The sequence below is a fragment of the Balaenoptera physalus genome (genome assembly GCF_965194825.1).
Source record: "Balaenoptera physalus genome assembly, chromosome: 1".
NCBI lineage: Eukaryota > Metazoa > Chordata > Mammalia > Artiodactyla > Balaenopteridae > Balaenoptera > Balaenoptera physalus.
Genome location: NC_138882.1, coordinates 67,055,822 through 67,079,994, shown reverse-complemented (window position 1 = coordinate 67,079,994; position 24,173 = coordinate 67,055,822). Strand labels below are relative to the sequence as shown.

At 45.3% G+C, this 24,173-nt stretch overlaps 1 long non-coding RNA gene across 1 annotated transcript in view; it reads left to right on the top strand.

Moving 5' to 3' along the window:
- The window catches only part of LOC309648234, a 205,000-nt gene extending 192,271 nt beyond the window's left edge, over positions 1-12,729 (top strand). The window contains exon 3 of the long non-coding RNA XR_014256542.1: positions 12,582-12,729. This is a non-coding gene — a long non-coding RNA (uncharacterized lncRNA). The remainder of the gene's footprint in view (positions 1-12,581) is intronic.
- The last annotated feature ends 11,444 nt before the right edge of the window (positions 12,730-24,173 follow it).

Here is a 24,173-nt window from a genome sequence, read left to right as displayed (position 1 = left end):
TCAATATATTTGTGGACGAGAGTCATCATTTATAAGTCTGCAGGTTTGTGAATTGCAGTGCCCCTGAGCTCCATTTTTCAACTCGCTTTCTTGGGAGCTGGCCGCAAAAGCGCACGATTGCTTCAGGCCCTATTCTGGTCTCGGGCGGCAGGCTGAGCCTGTGGTTAATTCTTCTTCCTGCTGGGAAAATAGAGTGACCTGTGCATGTCCCAACACCTAGAGCTAGTCTCTCATTCGTTCCCCCTCTTCCCGTTCATCCTCAGGACAAATTGCAACGTGTACGGAACAGGAGGTTAAAGGTGCTGATTCTCCAAGGAGGGAGATTGCTAGTAAAGCGGCTGGAATGGCGAACCCGAGCACAGGGAGATGAGAAATGAGGTGCGTTTTAGAAACCTTTCCCGATCACACGGTGTACCATCTTCTGGGTTTCTCATGCATGTTTTCGATGTAGGAAGATGCCCTTGAACCTGGAGACTTGGGACCCATGGGATGGGTACCACGCAGTATTACTTTAAAGGGTCTGCGTTTGCTCACCCAACCTCACCAAACCTCTCAGCCCCAAGAGTGTCCACCCTTATGTCTCAGTCAGCTGTGGGTCTAGATATGGTCAATCCAGGTGGCATCACAGCCCCTGAACGAATTTTGTAAGAATTTCTGTCTCTTTCACTGTCTTTGTTTCACGGGTTTTTAAAAGTAATTGATTTTTATAATGGGGTTTACCTGCTTTTTACTGCTGTGTTTAGGCCACTTTACAGCCACTTGACTCACTTACAGAGATATATCAATGCCTAGGTTTTAAGATTCTTACTAGCCAGATATATTCTTGGGCGGTGAATAGGGGGTGTTGAGTCCAATTCACTGAGCAAGGAGTAGGTGTTGTCTATTACCTATTGGGTTTATGGAACGGTATCTGAGCTAATTTGAAACCCTTGTTTTATGCATCACCCCACCTCACCTTTCCCGTTAAGCAGCCATAGTGTGTTTTCTAAACGTGTGACCCTGCTCTGATTTGTAATTCAGTTCAAGGGTAGCGGTTTTTATATTCCCTCTATAAGTGATATCTTATGATAAGTATCTTTTTCTGTGTGACTTATTTCACTTAGAATAGTCCTACCTAAATCCACTCATCTTGCTGCTACTAGCCTTATGACGTTGATTTCATGGCTGAGTGATATTCCATTGTACATAAGGACCACAACTTCTTTATCCATTTTTCTCCTTCCTGGGATATTTAATGTGAAACGAAGTGGAGGTTCTTGTCAAGAGAGCAGCCCTAAACTTTGGGGTGCCTGTGTCTTGCTGATTTTTAGTTTTCCCAATTTATACGCCCATGAGTGGAAGTGCCCTATGCTCCCTAAGCTGAGTTTTTTAGATGTTTCAGGACACACCGTGCACTTCTCCAGTGTGGCTGTTGGCAATTTACATCCCGCCCATCAGCGTAGCCAGGCTCCCGTTTCTCCATGGCCTGTCTTGCATTTCTGGTTTTGACCCTTTATTCAGCATGGCCCTTTTGACCGATGGGAAGCGAGACTTCTTTGTAGCGCTGATTTGCCTTTCCAGGTTGCTTGGTTGGCCAAAAAGGGCGTATGCGTTTTTTCCTGAATATATTCAGGAAAAAACGCATACGCCCTTTTTGGCCAAGGGCATCATTGTCGAGGTTTTGCCGCTTTTCCTGTGCTTTAAAGGCGATTCGAATCTCCCTCCTGAAATCTGTTTCCTGCAATTCTGCCTTGCTTTCAAATCCTCTTCGTTGCCTTCCCTCAATATATTTGTGGACGAGAGTCATCATTTATAAGTCTGCAGGTTTGTGAATTGCAGTGCCCCTGAGCTCCATTTTTCAACTCGCTTTCTTGGGAGCTGGCCGCAAAAGCGCACGATTGCTTCAGGCCCTATTCTGGTCCCGGGCGGCAGGCTGAGCCTGTGGTTAATTCTTCTTCCTGATGGGAAAATAGAGTGACCTGTGCCTGTCCCAACACCTAGAGCTAGTCTCTCATTGCTTCCCCCTCTTCCCGTTCATCCTCAGGACAAATTGCAACCTGTACGGAACAGGAGGTTAAAGGTGCTGATTCTCCAAGGAGGGAGATTGCTAGTAAAGCGGCTGGAATGGCGAACCCGAACACAAGGAGATGAGAAATGAGGTGCGTTTTAGAAACCTTTCCCGATCACACGGTGTACCATCTTCTGGGTTTCTCATGCATGTTTTCGATGTAGGAAGATGCCCTTGAACCTGGAGATTTGGGACCCATGGGATGGGTACCACGCAGTATTACTTTAAAGGGTCTGCGTTTGCTCACCCAACCTCACCAAACCTCTCAGCCCCAAGAGTGTCCACCCTTATGTCTCAATCAGCTGTGGGTCTAGATATCGTCAATCCAGGTGGCATCACAGCCCCTGAACGAATTTTGTAAGAATTTCTCTCTCTTTCACTGTCTTTGTTTCACGGGTTTTTAAAAGTAATTGATTTTTATAATGCGGTCTAGCTGCTTTTCACTGCTGTGTTTATGCCGCTTTACACCCACTTGACTCACTTAGAGAGAGATATCAAAGCATAGGTTTTAAGATTCTTACTAGTCAGATATATTCTTGGGCGGTGAATAGGGGGTGTTGAGTCCAATTCACTGAGCAAGGAGTAGGTCTTGTCTATTACATATTGCGTTTATGGAACGGTATCTGAGCTAATTTGAAACCCTTGTTTTATGCATCACCCCACCTCACCTTTCCCGTTAAGCAGCCATAGTGTGTTTTCTAAACGTGTGACCCTGCTCTGATTTGTAATTCAGTTCAAGGGTAGCGGTTTTTATATTCCCTCTATAAGTGATATCTTATGATAAGTATCTTTTTCTGTGTGACTTATTTCACTTAGAATCGTCCTACCTAAATCCACTCATCTTGCTGCTACTAGCCTTATGACGTTGATTTCATGGCTGAGTGATATTCCATTGTACATAAGGACCACAACTTCTTTATCCATTTTTCTCTTTCCTGGGATATTTAAGGTGTAACGAAGTGGAGGTTCTTGTCAACAGAGCAGCCCTAAACTTTGGGGTGCCTGTGTCTTGCTGATTTTTAGTTTTCCCAATTTATACGCCCATGAGTGGAAGTGCCCTATGCTCCCTAAGCTGAGTTTTTTAGATGTTTCAGGACACACCGTGCACTTCTCCAGAGTGGCTGTTGGCAATTTACATCCCGCCCATCAGCATAGCCAGGTTCCCGTTTCTCCATGGCCTGTCTTGCATTTCTGGTTTTGACACTATTCAGCATGGCCCTTTTGACCGATGGGAAGCGAGACTTCTTTGTAGCGCTGATTTGCCTTTCCAGGTTGCTTGGTTGGCCAAAAAGGGCGTATGCGTTTTTTCCTGAATATATTCAGGAAAAAACGCATACGCCCTTTTTGGCCAAGGGCATCATTGTCGAGGTTTTGCCGCTTTTCCTGTGCGTTAAAGGCGATTCTCATCTCCCTCCTGAAATCTGTTTCCTGCAATTCTGCCTTGCTTTCCAATCCTCTTCGTTGCCTTCCCTCAATATATTTGTGGACGAGAGTCATCATTTATAAGTCTGCAGGTTTGTGAATTGCAGTGCCCCTGAGCTCCATTTTTCAACTCGCTTTCTTGGGAGCTGGCCGCAAAAGCGCAGGATTGCTTCAGGCCCTATTCTGGTCTCGGGCGGCAGGCTGAGCCTGTGGTTAATTCTTCTTCCTGCTGGGAAAATAGAGTGACCTGTGCATGTCCCAACACCTAGAGCTAGTCTCTCATTCGTTCCCCCTCTTCCCGTTCATCCTCAGGACAAATTGCAACGTGTACGGAACAGGAGGTTAAAGGTGCTGATTCTCCAAGGAGGGAGATTGCTAGTAAAGCGGCTGGAATGGCGAACCCGAGCACAGGGAGATGAGAAATGAGGTGCGTTTTAGAAACCTTTCCCGATCACACGGTGTACCATCTTCTGGGTTTCTCATGCATGTTTTCGATGTAGGAAGATGCCCTTGAACCTGGAGACTTGGGACCCATGGGATGGGTACCACGCAGTATTACTTTAAAGGGTCTGCGTTTGCTCACCCAACCTCACCAAACCTCTCAGCCCCAAGAGTGTCCACCCTTATGTCTCAGTCAGCTGTGGGTCTAGATATGGTCAATCCAGGTGGCATCACAGCCCCTGAACGAATTTTCTAAGAATTTCTGTCTCTTTCACTGTCTTTGTTTCACGGGTTTTTAAAAGTAATTGATTTTTATAATGGGGTTTACCTGCTTTTCACTGCTGTGTTTAGGCCGCTTTACAGCCACTTGACTCACTTACAGAGATATATCAATGCCTAGGTTTTAAGATTCTTACTAGCCAGATATATTCTTGGGCGGTGAATAGGGGGTGTTGAGTCCAATTCACTGAGCAAGGAGTAGGTGTTGTGTATTACCTATTGGGTTTATGGAACGGTATCTGAGCTAATTTGAAACCCTTGTTTTATGCATCACCCCACCTCACCTTTCCCGTTAAGCAGCCATAGTGTGTTTTCTAAACGTGTGACCCTGCTCTGATTTGTAATTCAGTTCAAGGGTAGCGGTTTTTATATTCCCTCTATAAGTGATATCTTATGATAAGTATCTTTTTCTGTGTGACTTATTTCACTTAGAATAGTCCTACCTAAATCCACTCATCTTGCTGCTACTAGCCTTATGACGTTGATTTCATGGCTGAGTGATATTCCATTGTACATAAGGACCACAACTTCTTTATCCATTTTTCTCTTTCCTGGGATATTTAAGGTGTAACGAAGTGGAGGTTCTTGTCAACAGAGCAGCCTTTAACTTTGGGGTGCCTGTGTCTTGCTGAGTTTTAGTTTTGCCAATTTATACGCCCATGAGTGGAAGTGCCCTATGCTCCCTAAGCTGAGTTTTTTAGATGTTTCAGGACACACCGTGCACTTCTCCAGAGTGGCTGTTGGCAATTTACATTCCGCCCATCAGCGTAGCCAGGCTCCCGTTTCTCCATGGCCTGTCTTGCATTTCTGGTTTTGACCCTTTATTCAGCATGGCCCTTTTGACCGATGGGAAGCGAGACTTCTTTGTAGCGCTGATTTGCCTTTCCAGGTTGCTTGGTTGGCCAAAAAGGGCGTATGCGTTTTTTCCTGAATATATTCAGGAAAAAACGCATACGCCCTTTTTGGCCAAGGGCATCATTGTCGAGGTTTTGCCGCTTTTCCTGTGCTTTAAAGGCGATTCGAATCTCCCTCCTGAAATCTGTTTCCTGCAATTCTGCCTTGCTTTCAAATCCTCTTCGTTGCCTTCCCTCAATATATTTGTGGACGAGAGTCATCATTTATAAGTCTGCAGGTTTGTGAATTGCAGTGCCCTTGAGCTCCATTTTTCAACTCGCTTTCTTGGGAGCTGGCCGCAAAAGCGCACGATTGCTTCAGGCCCTATTCTGGTCCCGGGCGGCAGGCTGAGCCTGTGGTTAATTCTTCTTCCTGATGGGAAAATAGAGTGACCTGTGCCTGTCCCAACACCTAGAGCTAGTCTCTCATTGGTTCCCCCTCTTCCCGTTCATCCTCAGGACAAATTGCAACCTGTACGGAACAGGAGGTTAAAGGTGCTGATTCTCCAAGGAGGGAGATTGCTAGTAAAGCGGCTGGAATGGCGAACCCGAACACAAGGAGATGAGAAATGAGGTGCGTTTTAGAAACCTTTCCCGATCACACGGTGTACCATCTTCTGGGTTTCTCATGCATGTTTTCGATGTAGGAAGATGCCCTTGAACCTGGAGATTTGGGACCCATGGGATGGGTACCACGCAGTATTACTTTAAAGGGTCTGCGTTTGCTCACCCAACCTCACCAAACCTCTCAGCCCCAAGAGTGTCCACCCTTATGTCTCAATCAGCTGTGGGTCTAGATATCGTCAATCCAGGTGGCATCACAGCCCCTGAACGAATTTTGTAAGAATTTCTCTCTCTTTCACTGTCTTTGTTTCACGGGTTTTTAAAAGTAATTGATTTTTATAATGCGGTCTAGCTGCTTTTCACTGCTGTGTTTATGCCGCTTTACACCCACTTGACTCACTTAGAGAGAGATATCAAAGCATAGGTTTTAAGATTCTTACTAGTCAGATATATTCTTGGGCGGTGAATAGGGGGTGTTGAGTCCAATTCACTGAGCAAGGAGTAGGTCTTGTCTATTACATATTGCGTTTATGGAACGGTATCTGAGCTAATTTGAAACCCTTGTTTTATGCATCACCCCACCTCACCTTTCCCGTTAAGCAGCCATAGTGTGTTTTCTAAACGTGTGACCCTGCTCTGATTTGTAATTCAGTTCAAGGGTAGCGGTTTTTATATTCCCTCTATAAGTGATATCTTATGATAAGTATCTTTTTCTGTGTGACTTATTTCACTTAGAATCGTCCTACCTAAATCCACTCATCTTGCTGCTACTAGCCTTATGACGTTGATTTCATGGCTGAGTGATATTCCATTGTACATAAGGACCACAACTTCTTTATCCATTTTTCTCTTTCCTGGGATATTTAAGGTGTAACGAAGTGGAGGTTCTTGTCAACAGAGCAGCCCTAAACTTTGGGGTGCCTGTGTCTTGCTGATTTTTAGTTTTCCCAATTTATACGCCCATGAGTGGAAGTGCCCTATGCTCCCTAAGCTGAGTTTTTTAGATGTTTCAGGACACACCGTGCACTTCTCCAGTGTGGCTGTTGGCAATTTACATCCCGCCCATCAGCGTAGCCAGGCTCCCGTTTCTCCATGGCCTGTCTTGCATTTCTGGTTTTGACCCTTTATTCAGCATGGCCCTTTTGACCGATGGGAAGCGAGACTTCTTTGTAGCGCTGATTTGCCTTTCCAGGTTGCTTGGTTGGCCAAAAAGGGCGTATGCGTTTTTTCCTGAATATATTCAGGAAAAAACGCATACGCCCTTTTTGGCCAAGGGCATCATTGTCGAGGTTTTGCCGCTTTTCCTGTGCTTTAAAGGCGATTCGAATCTCCCTCCTGAAATCTGTTTCCTGCAATTCTGCCTTGCTTTCAAATCCTCTTCGTTGCCTTCCCTCAATATATTTGTGGACGAGAGTCATCATTTATAAGTCTGCAGGTTTGTGAATTGCAGTGCCCCTGAGCTCCATTTTTCAACTCGCTTTCTTGGGAGCTGGCCGCAAAAGCGCACGATTGCTTCAGGCCCTATTCTGGTCCCGGGCGGCAGGCTGAGCCTGTGGTTAATTCTTCTTCCTGATGGGAAAATAGAGTGACCTGTGCCTGTCCCAACACCTAGAGCTAGTCTCTCATTGGTTCCCCCTCTTCCCGTTCATCCTCAGGACAAATTGCAACCTGTACGGAACAGGAGGTTAAAGGTGCTGATTCTCCAAGGAGGGAGATTGCTAGTAAAGCGGCTGGAATGGCGAACCCGAACACAAGGAGATGAGAAATGAGGTGCGTTTTAGAAACCTTTCCCGATCACACGGTGTACCATCTTCTGGGTTTCTCATGCATGTTTTCGATGTAGGAAGATGCCCTTGAACCTGGAGATTTGGGACCCATGGGATGGGTACCACGCAGTATTACTTTAAAGGGTCTGCGTTTGCTCACCCAACCTCACCAAACCTCTCAGCCCCAAGAGTGTCCACCCTTATGTCTCAATCAGCTGTGGGTCTAGATATCGTCAATCCAGGTGGCATCACAGCCCCTGAACGAATTTTGTAAGAATTTCTCTCTCTTTCACTGTCTTTGTTTCACGGGTTTTTAAAAGTAATTGATTTTTATAATGCGGTCTAGCTGCTTTTCACTGCTGTGTTTATGCCGCTTTACAGCCACTTGACTCACTTACAGAGAGATATCAATACATAGGTTTTAAGATTCTTACTAGTCAGATATATTCTTGGGCGGTGAATAGGGGCTGTTGAGTCCAATTCACTGAGCAAGGAGTAGGTCTTGTCTATTACATATTGCGTTTATGGAACGGTATCTGAGCTAATTTGAAACCCTTGTTTTATGCATCACCCCACCTCACCTTTCCCGTTAAGCAGCCATAGTGTGTTTTCTAAACGTGTGACCCTGCTCTGATTTGTAATTCAGTTCAAGGGTAGCGGTTTTTATATTCCCTCTATAAGTGATATCTTATGATAAGTATCTTTTTCTGTGCGACTTATTTCACTTAGAATCGTCCTACCTAAATCCACTCATCTTGCTGCTACTAGCCTTATGACGTTGATTTCATGGCTGAGTGATATTCCATTGTACATAAGGACCACAACTTCTTTATCCATTTTTCTCTTTCCTGGGATATTTAAGGTGTAACGAAGTGGAGGTTCTTGTCAACAGAGCAGCCTTTAACTTTGGGGTGCCTGTGTCTTGCTGAGTTTTAGTTTTGCCAATTTATACGCCCATGAGTGGAAGTGCCCTATGCTCCCTAAGCTGAGTTTTTTAGATGTTTCAGGACACACCGTGCACTTCTCCAGAGTGGCTGTTGGCAATTTACATTCCGCCCATCAGCGTAGCCAGGCTCCCGTTTCTCCATGGCCTGTCTTGCATTTCTGGTTTTGACCCTTTATTCAGCATGGCCCTTTTGACCGATGGGAAGCGAGACTTCTTTGTAGCGCTGATTTGCCTTTCCAGGTTGCTTGGTTGGCCAAAAAGGGCGTATGCGTTTTTTCCTGAATATATTCAGGAAAAAACGCATACGCCCTTTTTGGCCAAGGGCATCATTGTCGAGGTTTTGCCGCTTTTCCTGTGCTTTAAAGGCGATTCGAATCTCCCTCCTGAAATCTGTTTCCTGCAATTCTGCCTTGCTTTCAAATCCTCTTCGTTGCCTTCCCTCAATATATTTGTGGACGAGAGTCATCATTTATAAGTCTGCAGGTTTGTGAATTGCAGTGCCCCTGAGCTCCATTTTTCAACTCGCTTTCTTGGGAGCTGGCCGCAAAAGCGCACGATTGCTTCAGGCCCTATTCTGGTCCCGGGCGGCAGGCTGAGCCTGTGGTTAATTCTTCTTCCTGATGGGAAAATAGAGTGACCTGTGCCTGTCCCAACACCTAGAGCTAGTCTCTCATTGGTTCCCCCTCTTCCCGTTCATCCTCAGGACAAATTGCAACCTGTACGGAACAGGAGGTTAAAGGTGCTGATTCTCCAAGGAGGGAGATTGCTAGTAAAGCGGCTGGAATGGCGAACCCGAACACAAGGAGATGAGAAATGAGGTGCGTTTTAGAAACCTTTCCCGATCACACGGTGTACCATCTTCTGGGTTTCTCATGCATGTTTTCGATGTAGGAAGATGCCCTTGAACCTGGAGATTTGGGACCCATGGGATGGGTACCACGCAGTATTACTTTAAAGGGTCTGCGTTTGCTCACCCAACCTCACCAAACCTCTCAGCCCCAAGAGTGTCCACCCTTATGTCTCAATCAGCTGTGGGTCTAGATATCGTCAATCCAGGTGGCATCACAGCCCCTGAACGAATTTTGTAAGAATTTCTCTCTCTTTCACTGTCTTTGTTTCACGGGTTTTTAAAAGTAATTGATTTTTATAATGCGGTCTAGCTGCTTTTCACTGCTGTGTTTATGCCGCTTTACAGCCACTTGACTCACTTACAGAGAGATATCAATACATAGGTTTTAAGATTCTTACTAGTCAGATATATTCTTGGGCGGTGAATAGGGGCTGTTGAGTCCAATTCACTGAGCAAGGAGTAGGTCTTGTCTATTACATATTGCGTTTATGGAACGGTATCTGAGCTAATTTGAAACCCTTGTTTTATGCATCACCCCACCTCACCTTTCCCGTTAAGCAGCCATAGTGTGTTTTCTAAACGTGTGACCCTGCTCTGATTTGTAATTCAGTTCAAGGGTAGCGGTTTTTATATTCCCTCTATAAGTGATATCTTATGATAAGTATCTTTTTCTGTGCGACTTATTTCACTTAGAATCGTCCTACCTAAATCCACTCATCTTGCTGCTACTAGCCTTATGACGTTGATTTCATGGCTGAGTGATATTCCATTGTACATAAGGACCACAACTTCTTTATCTATTTTTCTCTTTCCTGGGATATTTAAGGTGTAACGAAGTGGAGGTTCTTGTCAACAGAGCAGCCTTTAACTTTGGGGTGCCTGTGTCTTGCTGAGTTTTAGTTTTGCCAATTTATACGCCCATGAGTGGAAGTGCCCTATGCTCCCTAAGCTGAGTTTTTTAGATGTTTCAGGACACACCGTGCACTTCTCCAGAGTGGCTGTTGGCAATTTACATTCCGCCCATCAGCGTAGCCAGGCTCCCGTTTCTCCATGGCCTGTCTTGCATTTCTGGTTTTGACCCTTTATTCAGCATGGCCCTTTTGACCGATGGGAAGCGAGACTTCTTTGTAGCGCTGATTTGCCTTTCCAGGTTTCTTGGTTGGCCAAAAAGGGCGTATGCGTTTTTTCCTGAATATATTCAGGAAAAAACGCATACGCCCTTTTTGGCCAAGGGCATCATTGTCGAGGTTTTGCCGCTTTTCCTGTGCTTTAAAGGCGATTCGAATCTCCCTCCTGAAATCTGTTTCCTGCAATTCTGCCTTGCTTTCAAATCCTCTTCGTTGCCTTCCCTCAATATATTTGTGGACGAGAGTCATCATTTATAAGTCTGCAGGTTTGTGAATTGCAGTGCCCCTGAGCTCCATTTTTCAACTCGCTTTCTTGGGAGCTGGCCGCAAAAGCGCACGATTGCTTCAGGCCCTATTCTGGTCCCGGGCGGCAGGCTGAGCCTGTGGTTAATTCTTCTTCCTGATGGGAAAATAGAGTGACCTGTGCCTGTCCCAACACCTAGAGCTAGTCTCTCATTGGTTCCCCCTCTTCCCGTTCATCCTCAGGACAAATTGCAACCTGTACGGAACAGGAGGTTAAAGGTGCTGATTCTCCAAGGAGGGAGATTGCTAGTAAAGCGGCTGGAATGGCGAACCCGAACACAAGGAGATGAGAAATGAGGTGCGTTTTAGAAACCTTTCCCGATCACACGGTGTACCATCTTCTGGGTTTCTCATGCATGTTTTCGATGTAGGAAGATGCCCTTGAACCTGGAGATTTGGGACCCATGGGATGGGTACCACGCAGTATTACTTTAAAGGGTCTGCGTTTGCTCACCCAACCTCACCAAACCTCTCAGCCCCAAGAGTGTCCACCCTTATGTCTCAATCAGCTGTGGGTCTAGATATCGTCAATCCAGGTGGCATCACAGCCCCTGAACGAATTTTGTAAGAATTTCTCTCTCTTTCACTGTCTTTGTTTCACGGGTTTTTAAAAGTAATTGATTTTTATAATGCGGTCTAGCTGCTTTTCACTGCTGTGTTTATGCCGCTTTACACCCACTTGACTCACTTAGAGAGAGATATCAAAGCATAGGTTTTAAGATTCTTACTAGTCAGATATATTCTTGGGCGGTGAATAGGGGGTGTTGAGTCCAATTCACTGAGCAAGGAGTAGGTCTTGTCTATTACATATTGCGTTTATGGAACGGTATCTGAGCTAATTTGAAACCCTTGTTTTATGCATCACCCCACCTCACCTTTCCCGTTAAGCAGCCATAGTGTGTTTTCTAAACGTGTGACCCTGCTCTGATTTGTAATTCAGTTCAAGGGTAGCGGTTTTTATATTCCCTCTATAAGTGATATCTTATGATAAGTATCTTTTTCTGTGTGACTTATTTCACTTAGAATCGTCCTACCTAAATCCACTCATCTTGCTGCTACTAGCCTTATGACGTTGATTTCATGGCTGAGTGATATTCCATTGTACATAAGGACCACAACTTCTTTATCCATTTTTCTCTTTCCTGGGATATTTAAGGTGTAACGAAGTGGAGGTTCTTGTCAACAGAGCAGCCCTAAACTTTGGGGTGCCTGTGTCTTGCTGATTTTTAGTTTTCCCAATTTATACGCCCATGAGTGGAAGTGCCCTATGCTCCCTAAGCTGAGTTTTTTAGATGTTTCAGGACACACCGTGCACTTCTCCAGTGTGGCTGTTGGCAATTTACATCCCGCCCATCAGCGTAGCCAGGCTCCCGTTTCTCCATGGCCTGTCTTGCATTTCTGCTTTTGACCCTTTATTCAGCATGGCCCTTTTGACCGATGGGAAGCGAGACTTCTTTGTAGCGCTGATTTGCCTTTCCAGGTTGCTTGGTTGGCCAAAAAGGGCGTATGCGTTTTTTCCTGAATATATTCAGGAAAAAACGCATACGCCCTTTTTGGCCAAGGGCATCATTGTCGAGGTTTTGCCGCTTTTCCTGTGCTTTAAAGGCGATTCGAATCTCCCTCCTGAAATCTGTTTCCTGCAATTCTGCCTTGCTTTCAAATCCTCTTCGTTGCCTTCCCTCAATATATTTGTGGACGAGAGTCATCATTTATAAGTCTGCAGGTTTGTGAATTGCAGTGCCCCTGAGCTCCATTTTTCAACTCGCTTTCTTGGGAGCTGGCCGCAAAAGCGCACGATTGCTTCAGGCCCTATTCTGGTCCCGGGCGGCAGGCTGAGCCTGTGGTTAATTCTTCTTCCTGATGGGAAAATAGAGTGACCTGTGCCTGTCCCAACACCTAGAGCTAGTCTCTCATTGGTTCCCCCTCTTCCCGTTCATCCTCAGGACAAATTGCAACCTGTACGGAACAGGAGGATAAAGGTGCTGATTCTCCAAGGAGGGAGATTGCTAGTAAAGCGGCTGGAATGGCGAACCCGAGCACAAGGAGATGAGAAATGAGGTGCGTTTTCGAAACCTTTCCCGATCACACGGTGTACCATCTTCTGGGTTTCTCATGCATGTTTTCGATGTAGGAAGATGCCCTTGAACCTGGAGATTTGGGACCCATGGGATGGGTACCACGCAGTATTACTTTAAAGGGTCTGCGTTTGCTCACCCAACCTCACCAAACCTCTCAGCCCCAAGAGTGTCCACCCTTATGTCTCAATCAGCTGTGGGTCTAGATATCGTCAATCCAGGTGGCATCACAGCCCCTGAACGAATTTTGTAAGAATTTCTCTCTCTTTCACTGTCTTTGTTTCACGGGTTTTTAAAAGTAATTGATTTTTATAATGCGGTCTAGCTGCTTTTCACTGCTGTGTTTATGCCGCTTTACAGCCACTTGACTCACTTACAGAGAGATATCAATACATAGGTTTTAAGATTCTTACTAGTCAGATATATTCTTGGGCGGTGAATAGGGGCTGTTGAGTCCAATTCACTGAGCAAGGAGTAGGTCTTGTCTATTACATATTGCGTTTATGGAATGGTATCTGAGCTAATTTGAAACCCTTGTTTTATGCATCACCCCACCTCACCTTTCCCGTTAAGCAGCCATAGTGTGTTTTCTAAACGTGTGACCCTGCTCTGATTTGTAATTCAGTTCAAGGGTAGCGGTTTTTATATTCCCTCTATAAGTGATATCTTATGATAAGTATCTTTTTCTGTGCGACTTATTTCACTTAGAATCGTCCTACCTAAATCCACTCATCTTGCTGCTACTAGCCTTATGACGTTGATTTCATGGCTGAGTGATATTCCATTGTACATAAGGACCACAACTTCTTTATCCATTTTTCTCTTTCCTGGGATATTTAAGGTGTAACGAAGTGGAGGTTCTTGTCAACAGAGCAGCCTTTAACTTTGGGGTGCCTGTGTCTTGCTGAGTTTTAGTTTTGCCAATTTATACGCCCATGAGTGGAAGTGCCCTATGCTCCCTAAGCTGAGTTTTTTAGATGTTTCAGGACACACCGTGCACTTCTCCAGAGTGGCTGTTGGCAATTTACATTCCGCCCATCAGCGTAGCCAGGCTCCCGTTTCTCCATGGCCTGTCTTGCATTTCTGGTTTTGACCCTTTATTCAGCATGGCCCTTTTGACCGATGGGAAGCGAGACTTCTTTGTAGCGCTGATTTGCCTTTCCAGGTTGCTTGGTTGGCCAAAAAGGGCGTATGCGTTTTTTCCTGAATATATTCAGGAAAAAACGCATACGCCCTTTTTGGCCAAGGGCATCATTGTCGAGGTTTTGCCGCTTTTCCTGTGCTTTAAAGGCGATTCGAATCTCCCTCCTGAAATCTGTTTCCTGCAATTCTGCCTTGCTTTCAAATCCTCTTCGTTGCCTTCCCTCAATATATTTGTGGACGAGAGTCATCATTTATAAGTCTGCAGGTTTGTGAATTGCAGTGCCCCTGAGCTCCATTTTTCAACTCGCTTTCTTGGGAGCTGGCCGCAAAAGCGCACGATTGCTTCAGGCCCTATTCTGGTCCCGGGCGGCAGGCTGAGCCTGTGGTTAATTCTTCTTCCTGATGGGAAAATAGAGTGACCTGTGCCTGTCCCAACACCTAGAGCTAGTCTCTCATTGGTTCCCCCTCTTCCCGTTCATCCTCAGGACAAATTGCAACCTGTACGGAACAGGAGGATAAAGGTGCTGATTCTCCAAGGAGGGAGATTGCTAGTAAAGCGGCTGGAATGGCGAACCCGAGCACAAGGAGATGAGAAATGAGGTGCGTTTTCGAAACCTTTCCCGATCACACGGTGTACCATCTTCTGGGTTTCTCATGCATGTTTTCGATGTAGGAAGATGCCCTTGAACCTGGAGATTTGGGACCCATGGGATGGGTACCACGCAGTATTACTTTAAAGGGTCTGCGTTTGCTCACCCAACCTCACCAAACCTCTCAGCCCCAAGAGTGTCCACCCTTATGTCTCAATCAGCTGTGGGTCTAGATATCGTCAATCCAGGTGGCATCACAGCCCCTGAACGAATTTTGTAAGAATTTCTCTCTCTTTCACTGTCTTTGTTTCACGGGTTTTTAAAAGTAATTGATTTTTATAATGCGGTCTAGCTGCTTTTCACTGCTGTGTTTATGCCGCTTTACAGCCACTTGACTCACTTACAGAGAGATATCAATACATAGGTTTTAAGATTCTTACTAGTCAGATATATTCTTGGGCGGTGAATAGGGGCTGTTGAGTCCAATTCACTGAGCAAGGAGTAGGTCTTGTCTATTACATATTGCGTTTATGGAACGGTATCTGAGCTAATTTGAAACCCTTGTTTTATGCATCACCCCACCTCACCTTTCCCGTTAAGCAGCCATAGTGTGTTTTCTAAACGTGTGACCCTGCTCTGATTTGTAATTCAGTTCAAGGGTAGCGGTTTTTATATTCCCTCTATAAGTGATATCTTATGATAAGTATCTTTTTCTGTGCGACTTATTTCACTTAGAATCGTCCTACCTAAATCCACTCATCTTGCTGCTACTAGCCTTATGACGTTGATTTCATGGCTGAGTGATATTCCATTGTACATAAGGACCACAACTTCTTTATCCATTTTTCTCTTTCCTGGGATATTTAAGGTGTAACGAAGTGGAGGTTCTTGTCAACAGAGCAGCCTTTAACTTTGGGGTGCCTGTGTCTTGCTGAGTTTTAGTTTTGCCAATTTATACGCCCATGAGTGGAAGTGCCCTATGCTCCCTAAGCTGAGTTTTTTAGATGTTTCAGGACACACCGTGCACTTCTCCAGAGTGGCTGTTGGCAATTTACATTCCGCCCATCAGCGTAGCCAGGCTCCCGTTTCTCCATGGCCTGTCTTGCATTTCTGGTTTTGACCCTTTATTCAGCATGGCCCTTTTGACCGATGGGAAGCGAGACTTCTTTGTAGCGCTGATTTGCCTTTCCAGGTTGCTTGGTTGGCCAAAAAGGGCGTATGCGTTTTTTCCTGAATATATTCAGGAAAAAACGCATACGCCCTTTTTGGCCAAGGGCATCATTGTCGAGGTTTTGCCGCTTTTCCTGTGCTTTAAAGGCGATTCGAATCTCCCTCCTGAAATCTGTTTCCTGCAATTCTGCCTTGCTTTCAAATCCTCTTCGTTGCCTTCCCTCAATATATTTGTGGACGAGAGTCATCATTTATAAGTCTGCAGGTTTGTGAATTGCAGTGCCCCTGAGCTCCATTTTTCAACTCGCTTTCTTGGGAGCTGGCCGCAAAAGCGCACGATTGCTTCAGGCCCTATTCTGGTCCCGGGCGGCAGGCTGAGCCTGTGGTTAATTCTTCTTCCTGATGGGAAAATAGAGTGACCTGTGCCTGTCCCAACACCTAGAGCTAGTCTCTCATTGGTTCCCCCTCTTCCCGTTCATCCTCAGGACAAATTGCAACCTGTACGGAACAGGAGGTTAAAGGTGCTGATTCTCCAAGGAGGGAGATTGCTAGTAAAGCGGCTGGAATGGCGAACCCGAACACAAGGAGATGAGAAATGAGGTGCGTTTTAGAAACCTTTCCCGATCACACGGTGTACCATCTTCTGGGTTTCTCATGCATGTTTTCGATGTAGGAAGATGCCCTTGAACCTGGAGATTTGGGACCCATGGGATGGGTACCACGCAGTATTACTTTAAAGGGTCTGCGTTTGCTCACCCAACCTCACCAAACCTCTCAGCCCCAAGAGTGTCCACCCTTATGTCTCAATCAGCTGTGGGTCTAGATATCGTCAATCCAGGTGGCATCACAGCCCCTGAACGAATTTTGTAAGAATTTCTCTCTCTTTCACTGTCTTTGTTTCACGGGTTTTTAAAAGTAATTGATTTTTATAATGCGGTCTAGCTGCTTTTCACTGCTGTGTTTATGCCGCTTTACACCCACTTGACTCACTTAGAGAGAGATATCAAAGCATAGGTTTTAAGATTCTTACTAGTCAGATATATTCTTGGGCGGTGAATAGGGGGTGTTGAGTCCAATTCACTGAGCAAGGAGTAGGTCTTGTCTATTACATATTGCGTTTATGGAACGGTATCTGAGCTAATTTGAAACCCTTGTTTTATGCATCACCCCACCTCACCTTTCCCGTTAAGCAGCCATAGTGTGTTTTCTAAACGTGTGACCCTGCTCTGATTTGTAATTCAGTTCAAGGGTAGCGGTTTTTATATTCCCTCTATAAGTGATATCTTATGATAAGTATCTTTTTCTGTGTGACTTATTTCACTTAGAATCGTCCTACCTAAATCCACTCATCTTGCTGCTACTAGCCTTATGACGTTGATTTCATGGCTGAGTGATATTCCATTGTACATAAGGACCACAACTTCTTTATCCATTTTTCTCTTTCCTGGGATATTTAAGGTGTAACGAAGTGGAGGTTCTTGTCAACAGAGCAGCCCTAAACTTTGGGGTGCCTGTGTCTTGCTGATTTTTAATTTTCCCAATTTATACGCCCATGAGTGGAAGTGCCCTATGCTCCCTAAGCTGAGTTTTTTAGATGTTTCAGGACACACCGTGCACTTCTCCAGTGTGGCTGTTGGCAATTTACATCCCGCCCATCAGCGTAGCCAGGCTCCCGTTTCTCCATGGCCTGTCTTGCATTTCTGGTTTTGACCCTTTATTCAGCATGGCCCTTTTGACCGATGGGAAGCGAGACTTCTTTGTAGCGCTGATTTGCCTTTCCAGGTTGCTTGGTTGGCCAAAAAGGGCGTATGCGTTTTTTCCTGAATATATTCAGGAAAAAACGCATACGCCCTTTTTGGCCAAGGGCATCATTGTCGAGGTTTTGCCGCTTTTCCTGTGCTTTAAAGGCGATTCGAATCTCCCTCCTGAAATCTGTTTCCTGCAATTCTGCCTTGCTTTCAAATCCTCTTCGTTGCCTTCCCTCAATATATTTGTGGACGAGAGTCATCATTTATAAGTCTGCAGGTTTGTGAATTGCAGTGCCCCTGAGCTCCATTTTTCAACTCGCTTTCTTGGGAGCTGGCCGCAAAAGCGCACGATTGCTTCAGGCCCTATTCTGGTCCCGGGCGGCAGGCTGAGCCTGTGGTTAATTCTTCTTCCTGATGGGAAAATAGAGTGACCTGTGCCTGTCCCAACACCTAGAGCTAGTCTCTCATTGGTTCCCCCTCTTCCCGTTCATCCTCAGGACAAATTGCAACCTGTACGGAACAGGAGGATAAAGGTGCTGATTCTCCAAGGAGGGAGATTGCTAGTAAAGCGGCTGGAATGGCGAACCCGAGCACAAGGAGATGAGAAATGAGGTGCGTTTTCGAAACCTTTCCCGATCACACGGTGTACCATCTTCTGGGTTTCTCATGCATGTTTTCGATGTAGGAAGATGCCCTTGAACCTGGAGATTTGGGACCCATGGGATGGGTACCACGCAGTATTACTTTAAAGGGTCTGCGTTTGCTCACCCAACCTCACCAAACCTCTCAGCCCCAAGAGTGTCCACCCTTATGTCTCAATCAGCTGTGGGTCTAGATATCGTCAATCCAGGTGGCATCACAGCCCCTGAACGAATTTTGTAAGAATTTCTCTCTCTTTCACTGTCTTTGTTTCACGGGTTTTTAAAAGTAATTGATTTTTATAATGCGGTCTAGCTGCTTTTCACTGCTGTGTTTATGCCGCTTTACAGCCACTTGACTCACTTACAGAGAGATATCAATACATAGGTTTTAAGATTCTTACTAGTCAGATATATTCTTGGGCGGTGAATAGGGGCTGTTGAGTCCAATTCACTGAGCAAGGAGTAGGTCTTGTCTATTACATATTGCGTTTATGGAACGGTATCTGAGCTAATTTGAAACCCTTGTTTTATGCATCACCCCACCTCACCTTTCCCGTTAAGCAGCCATAGTGTGTTTTCTAAACGTGTGACCCTGCTCTGATTTGTAATTCAGTTCAAGGGTAGTGGTTTTTATATTCCCTCTATAAGTGATATCTTATGATAAGTATCTTTTTCTGTGCGACTTATTTCACTTAGAATCGTCCTACCTAAATCCACTCATCTTGCTGCTACTAGCCTTATGACGTTGATTTCATGGCTGAGTGATATTCCATTGTACATAAGGACCACAACTTCTTTATCCATTTTTCTCTTTCCTGGGATATTTAAGGTGTAACGAAGTGGAGGTTCTTGTCAACAGAGCAGCCTTTAACTTTGGGGTGCCTGTGTCTTGCTGAGTTTTAGTTTTGCCAATTTATACGCCCATGAGTGGAAGTGCCCTATGCTCCCTAAGCTGAGTTTTTTAGATGTTTCAGGACACACCGTGCACTTCTCCAGAGTGGCTGTTGGCAATTTACATTCCGCCCATCAGCGTAGCCAGGCTCCCGTTTCTCCATGGCCTGTCTTGCATTTCTGGTTTTGACCCTTTATTCAGCATGGCCCTTTTGACCGATGGGAAGCGAGACTTCTTTGTAGCGCTGATTTGCCTTTCCAGGTTGCTTGGTTGGCCAAAAAGGGCGTATGCGTTTTTTCCTGAATATATTCAGGAAAAAACGCATACGCCCTTTTTGGCCAAGGGCATCATTGTCGAGGTTTTGCCGCTTTTCCTGTGCTTTAAAGGCGATTCGAATCTCCCTCCTGAAATCTGTTTCCTGCAATTCTGCCTTGCTTTCAAATCCTCTTCGTTGCCTTCCCTCAATATATTTGTGGACGAGAGTCATCATTTATAAGTCTGCAGGTTTGTGAATTGCAGTGCCCCTGAGCTCCATTTTTCAACTCGCTTTCTTGGGAGCTGGCCGCAAAAGCGCACGATTGCTTCAGGCCCTATTCTGGTCCCGGGCGGCAGGCTGAGCCTGTGGTTAATTCTTCTTCCTGATGGGAAAATAGAGTGACCTGTGCCTGTCCCAACACCTAGAGCTAGTCTCTCATTGGTTCCCCCTCTTCCCGTTCATCCTCAGGACAAATTGCAACCTGTACGGAACAGGAGGTTAAAGGTGCTGATTCTCCAAGGAGGGAGATTGCTAGTAAAGCGGCTGGAATGGCGAACCCGAACACAAGGAGATGAGAAATGAGGTGCGTTTTCGAAACCTTTCCCGATCACACGGTGTACCATCTTCTGGGTTTCTCATGCATGTTTTCGATGTAGGAAGATGCCCTTGAACCTGGAGATTTGGGACCCATGGGATGGGTACCACGCAGTATTACTTTAAAGGGTCTGCGTTTGCTCACCCAACCTCACCAAACCTCTCAGCCCCAAGAGTGTCCACCCTTATGTCTCAATCAGCTGTGGGTCTAGATATCGTCAATCCAGGTGGCATCACAGCCCCTGAACGAATTTTGTAAGAATTTCTCTCTCTTTCACTGTCTTTGTTTCACGGGTTTTTAAAAGTAATTGATTTTTATAATGCGGTCTAGCTGCTTTTCACTGCTGTGTTTATGCCGCTTTACACCCACTTGACTCACTTAGAGAGAGATATCAAAGCATAGGTTTTAAGATTCTTACTAGTCAGATATATTCTTGGGCGGTGAATAGGGGGTGTTGAGTCCAATTCACTGAGCAAGGAGTAGGTCTTGTCTATTACATATTGCGTTTATGGAACGGTATCTGAGCTAATTTGAAACCCTTGTTTTATGCATCACCCCACCTCACCTTTCCCGTTAAGCAGCCATAGTGTGTTTTCTAAACGTGTGACCCTGCTCTGATTTGTAATTCAGTTCAAGGGTAGCGGTTTTTATATTCCCTCTATAAGTGATATCTTATGATAAGTATCTTTTTCTGTGTGACTTATTTCACTTAGAATCGTCCTACCTAAATCCACTCATCTTGCTGCTACTAGCCTTATGACGTTGATTTCATGGCTGAGTGATATTCCATTGTACATAAGGACCACAACTTCTTTATCCATTTTTCTCTTTCCTGGGATATTTAAGGTGTAACGAAGTGGAGGTTCTTGTCAACAGAGCAGCCCTAAACTTTGGGGTGCCTGTGTCTTGCTGATTTTTAGTTTTCCCAATTTATACGCCCATGAGTGGAAGTGCCCTATGCTCCCTAAGCTGAGTTTTTTAGATGTTTCAGGACACACCGTGCACTTCTCCAGTGTGGCTGTTGGCAATTTACATCCCGCCCATCAGCGTAGCCAGGCTCCCGTTTCTCCATGGCCTGTCTTGCATTTCTGGTTTTGACCCTTTATTCAGCATGGCCCTTTTGACCGATGGGAAGCGAGACTTCTTTGTAGCGCTGATTTGCCTTTCCAGGTTGCTTGGTTGGCCAAAAAGGGCGTATGCGTTTTTTCCTGAATATATTCAGGAAAAAACGCATACGCCCTTTTTGGCCAAGGGCATCATTGTCGAGGTTTTGCCGCTTTTCCTGTGCTTTAAAGGCGATTCGAATCTCCCTCCTGAAATCTGTTTCCTGCAATTCTGCCTTGCTTTCAAATCCTCTTCGTTGCCTTCCCTCAATATATTTGTGGACGAGAGTCATCATTTATAAGTCTGCAGGTTTGTGAATTGCAGTGCCCCTGAGCTCCATTTTTCAACTCGCTTTCTTGGGAGCTGGCCGCAAAAGCGCACGATTGCTTCAGGCCCTATTCTGGTCCCGGGCGGCAGGCTGAGCCTGTGGTTAATTCTTCTTCCTGATGGGAAAATAGAGTGACCTGTGCCTGTCCCAACACCTAGAGCTAGTCTCTCATTGGTTCCCCCTCTTCCCGTTCATCCTCAGGACAAATTGCAACCTGTACGGAACAGGAGGATAAAGGTGCTGATTCTCCAAGGAGGGAGATTGCTAGTAAAGCGGCTGGAATGGCGAACCCGAGCACAAGGAGATGAGAAATGAGGTGCGTTTTCGAAACCTTTCCCGATCACACGGTGTACCATCTTCTGGGTTTCTCATGCATGTTTTCGATGTAGGAAGATGCCCTTGAACCTGGAGATTTGGGACCCATGGGATGGGTACCACGCAGTATTACTTTAAAGGGTCTGCGTTTGCTCACCCAACCTCACCAAACCTCTCAGCCCCAAGAGTGTCCACCCTTATGTCTCAATCAGCTGTGGGTCTAGATATCGTCAATCCAGGTGGCATCACAGCCCCTGAACGAATTTTGTAAGAATTTCTCTCTCTTTCACTCTCTTTGTTTCACGGGTTTTTAAAAGTAATTGATTTTTATAATGCGGTCTAGCTGCTTTTCACTGCTGTGTTTATGCCGCTTTACACCCACTTGACTCACTTAGAGAGAGATATCAAAGCATAGGTTTTAAGATTCTTACTAGTCAGATATATTCTTGGGCGGTGAATAGGGGGTGTTGAGTCCAATTCACTGAGCAAGGAGTAGGTCTTGTCTATTACATATTGCGTTTATGGAACGGTATCTGAGCTAATTTGAAACCCTTGTTTTATGCATCACCCCACCTCACCTTTCCCGTTAAGCAGCCATAGTGTGTTTTCTAAACGTGTGACCCTGCTCTGATTTGTAATTCAGTTCAAGGGTAGCGGTTTTTATATTCCCTCTATAAGTGATATCTTATGATAAGTATCTTTTTCTGTGTGACTTATTTCACTTAGAATCGTCCTACCTAAATCCACTCATCTTGCTGCTACTAGCCTTATGACGTTGATTTCATGGCTGAGTGATATTCCATTGTACATAAGGACCACAACTTCTTTATCCATTTTTCTCTTTCCTGGGATATTTAAGGTGTAACGAAGTGGAGGTTCTTGTCAACAGAGCAGCCCTAAACTTTGGGGTGCCTGTGTCTTGCTGATTTTTAGTTTTCCCAATTTATACGCCCATGAGTGGAAGTGCCCTATGCTCCCTAAGCTGAGTTTTTTAGATGTTTCAGGACACACCGTGCACTTCTCCAGTGTGGCTGTTGGCAATTTACATCCCGCCCATCAGCGTAGCCAGGCTCCCGTTTCTCCATGGCCTGTCTTGCATTTCTGGTTTTGACCCTTTATTCAGCATGGCCCTTTTGACCGATGGGAAGCGAGACTTCTTTGTAGCGCTGATTTGCCTTTCCAGGTTGCTTGGTTGGCCAAAAAGGGCGTATGCGTTTTTTCCTGAATATATTCAGGAAAAAACGCATACGCCCTTTTTGGCCAAGGGCATCATTGTCGAGGTTTTGCCGCTTTTCCTGTGCTTTAAAGGCGATTCGAATCTCCCTCCTGAAATCTGTTTCCTGCAATTCTGCCTTGCTTTCAAATCCTCTTCGTTGCCTTCCCTCAATATATTTGTGGACGAGAGTCATCATTTATAAGTCTGCAGGTTTGTGAATTGCAGTGCCCCTGAGCTCCATTTTTCAACTCGCTTTCTTGGGAGCTGGCCGCAAAAGCGCACGATTGCTTCAGGCCCTATTCTGGTCCCGGGCGGCAGGCTGAGCCTGTGGTTAATTCTTCTTCCTGATGGGAAAATAGAGTGACCTGTGCCTGTCCCAACACCTAGAGCTAGTCTCTCATTGGTTCCCCCTCTTCCCGTTCATCCTCAGGACAAATTGCAACCTGTACGGAACAGGAGGATAAAGGTGCTGATTCTCCAAGGAGGGAGATTGCTAGTAAAGCGGCTGGAATGGCGAACCCGAGCACAAGGAGATGAGAAATGAGGTGCGTTTTCGAAACCTTTCCCGATCACACGGTGTACCATCTTCTGGGTTTCTCATGCATGTTTTCGATGTAGGAAGATGCCCTTGAACCTGGAGATTTGGGACCCATGGGATGGGTACCACGCAGTATTACTTTAAAGGGTCTGCGTTTGCTCACCCAACCTCACCAAACCTCTCAGCCCCAAGAGTGTCCACCCTTATGTCTCAATCAGCTGTGGGTCTAGATATCGTCAATCCAGGTGGCATCACAGCCCCTGAACGAATTTTGTAAGAATTTCTCTCTCTTTCACTGTCTTTGTTTCACGGGTTTTTAAAAGTAATTGATTTTTATAATGCGGTCTAGCTGCTTTTCACTGCTGTGTTTATGCCGCTTTACAGCCACTTGACTCACTTACAGAGAGATATCAATACATAGGTTTTAAGATTCTTACTAGTCAGATATATTCTTGGGCGGTGAATAGGGGCTGTTGAGTCCAATTCACTGAGCAAGGAGTAGGTCTTGTCTATTACATATTGCGTTTATGGAACGGTATCTGAGCTAATTTGAAACCCTTGTTTTATGCATCACCCCACCTCACCTTTCCCGTTAAGCAGCCATAGTGTGTTTTCTAAACGTGTGACCCTGCTCTGATTTGTAATTCAGTTCAAGGGTAGCGGTTTTTATATTCCCTCTATAAGTGATATCTTATGATAAGTATCTTTTTCTGTTGGACTTATTTCACTTAGAATCGTCCTACCTAAATCCACTCATCTTGCTGCTACTAGCCTTATGACGTTGATTTCATGGCTGAGTGATATTCCATTGTACATAAGGACCACAACTTCTTTATCCATTTTTCTCTTTCCTGGGATATTTAAGGTGTAACGAAGTGGAGGTTCTTGTCAACAGAGCAGCCTTTAACTTTGGGGTGCCTGTGT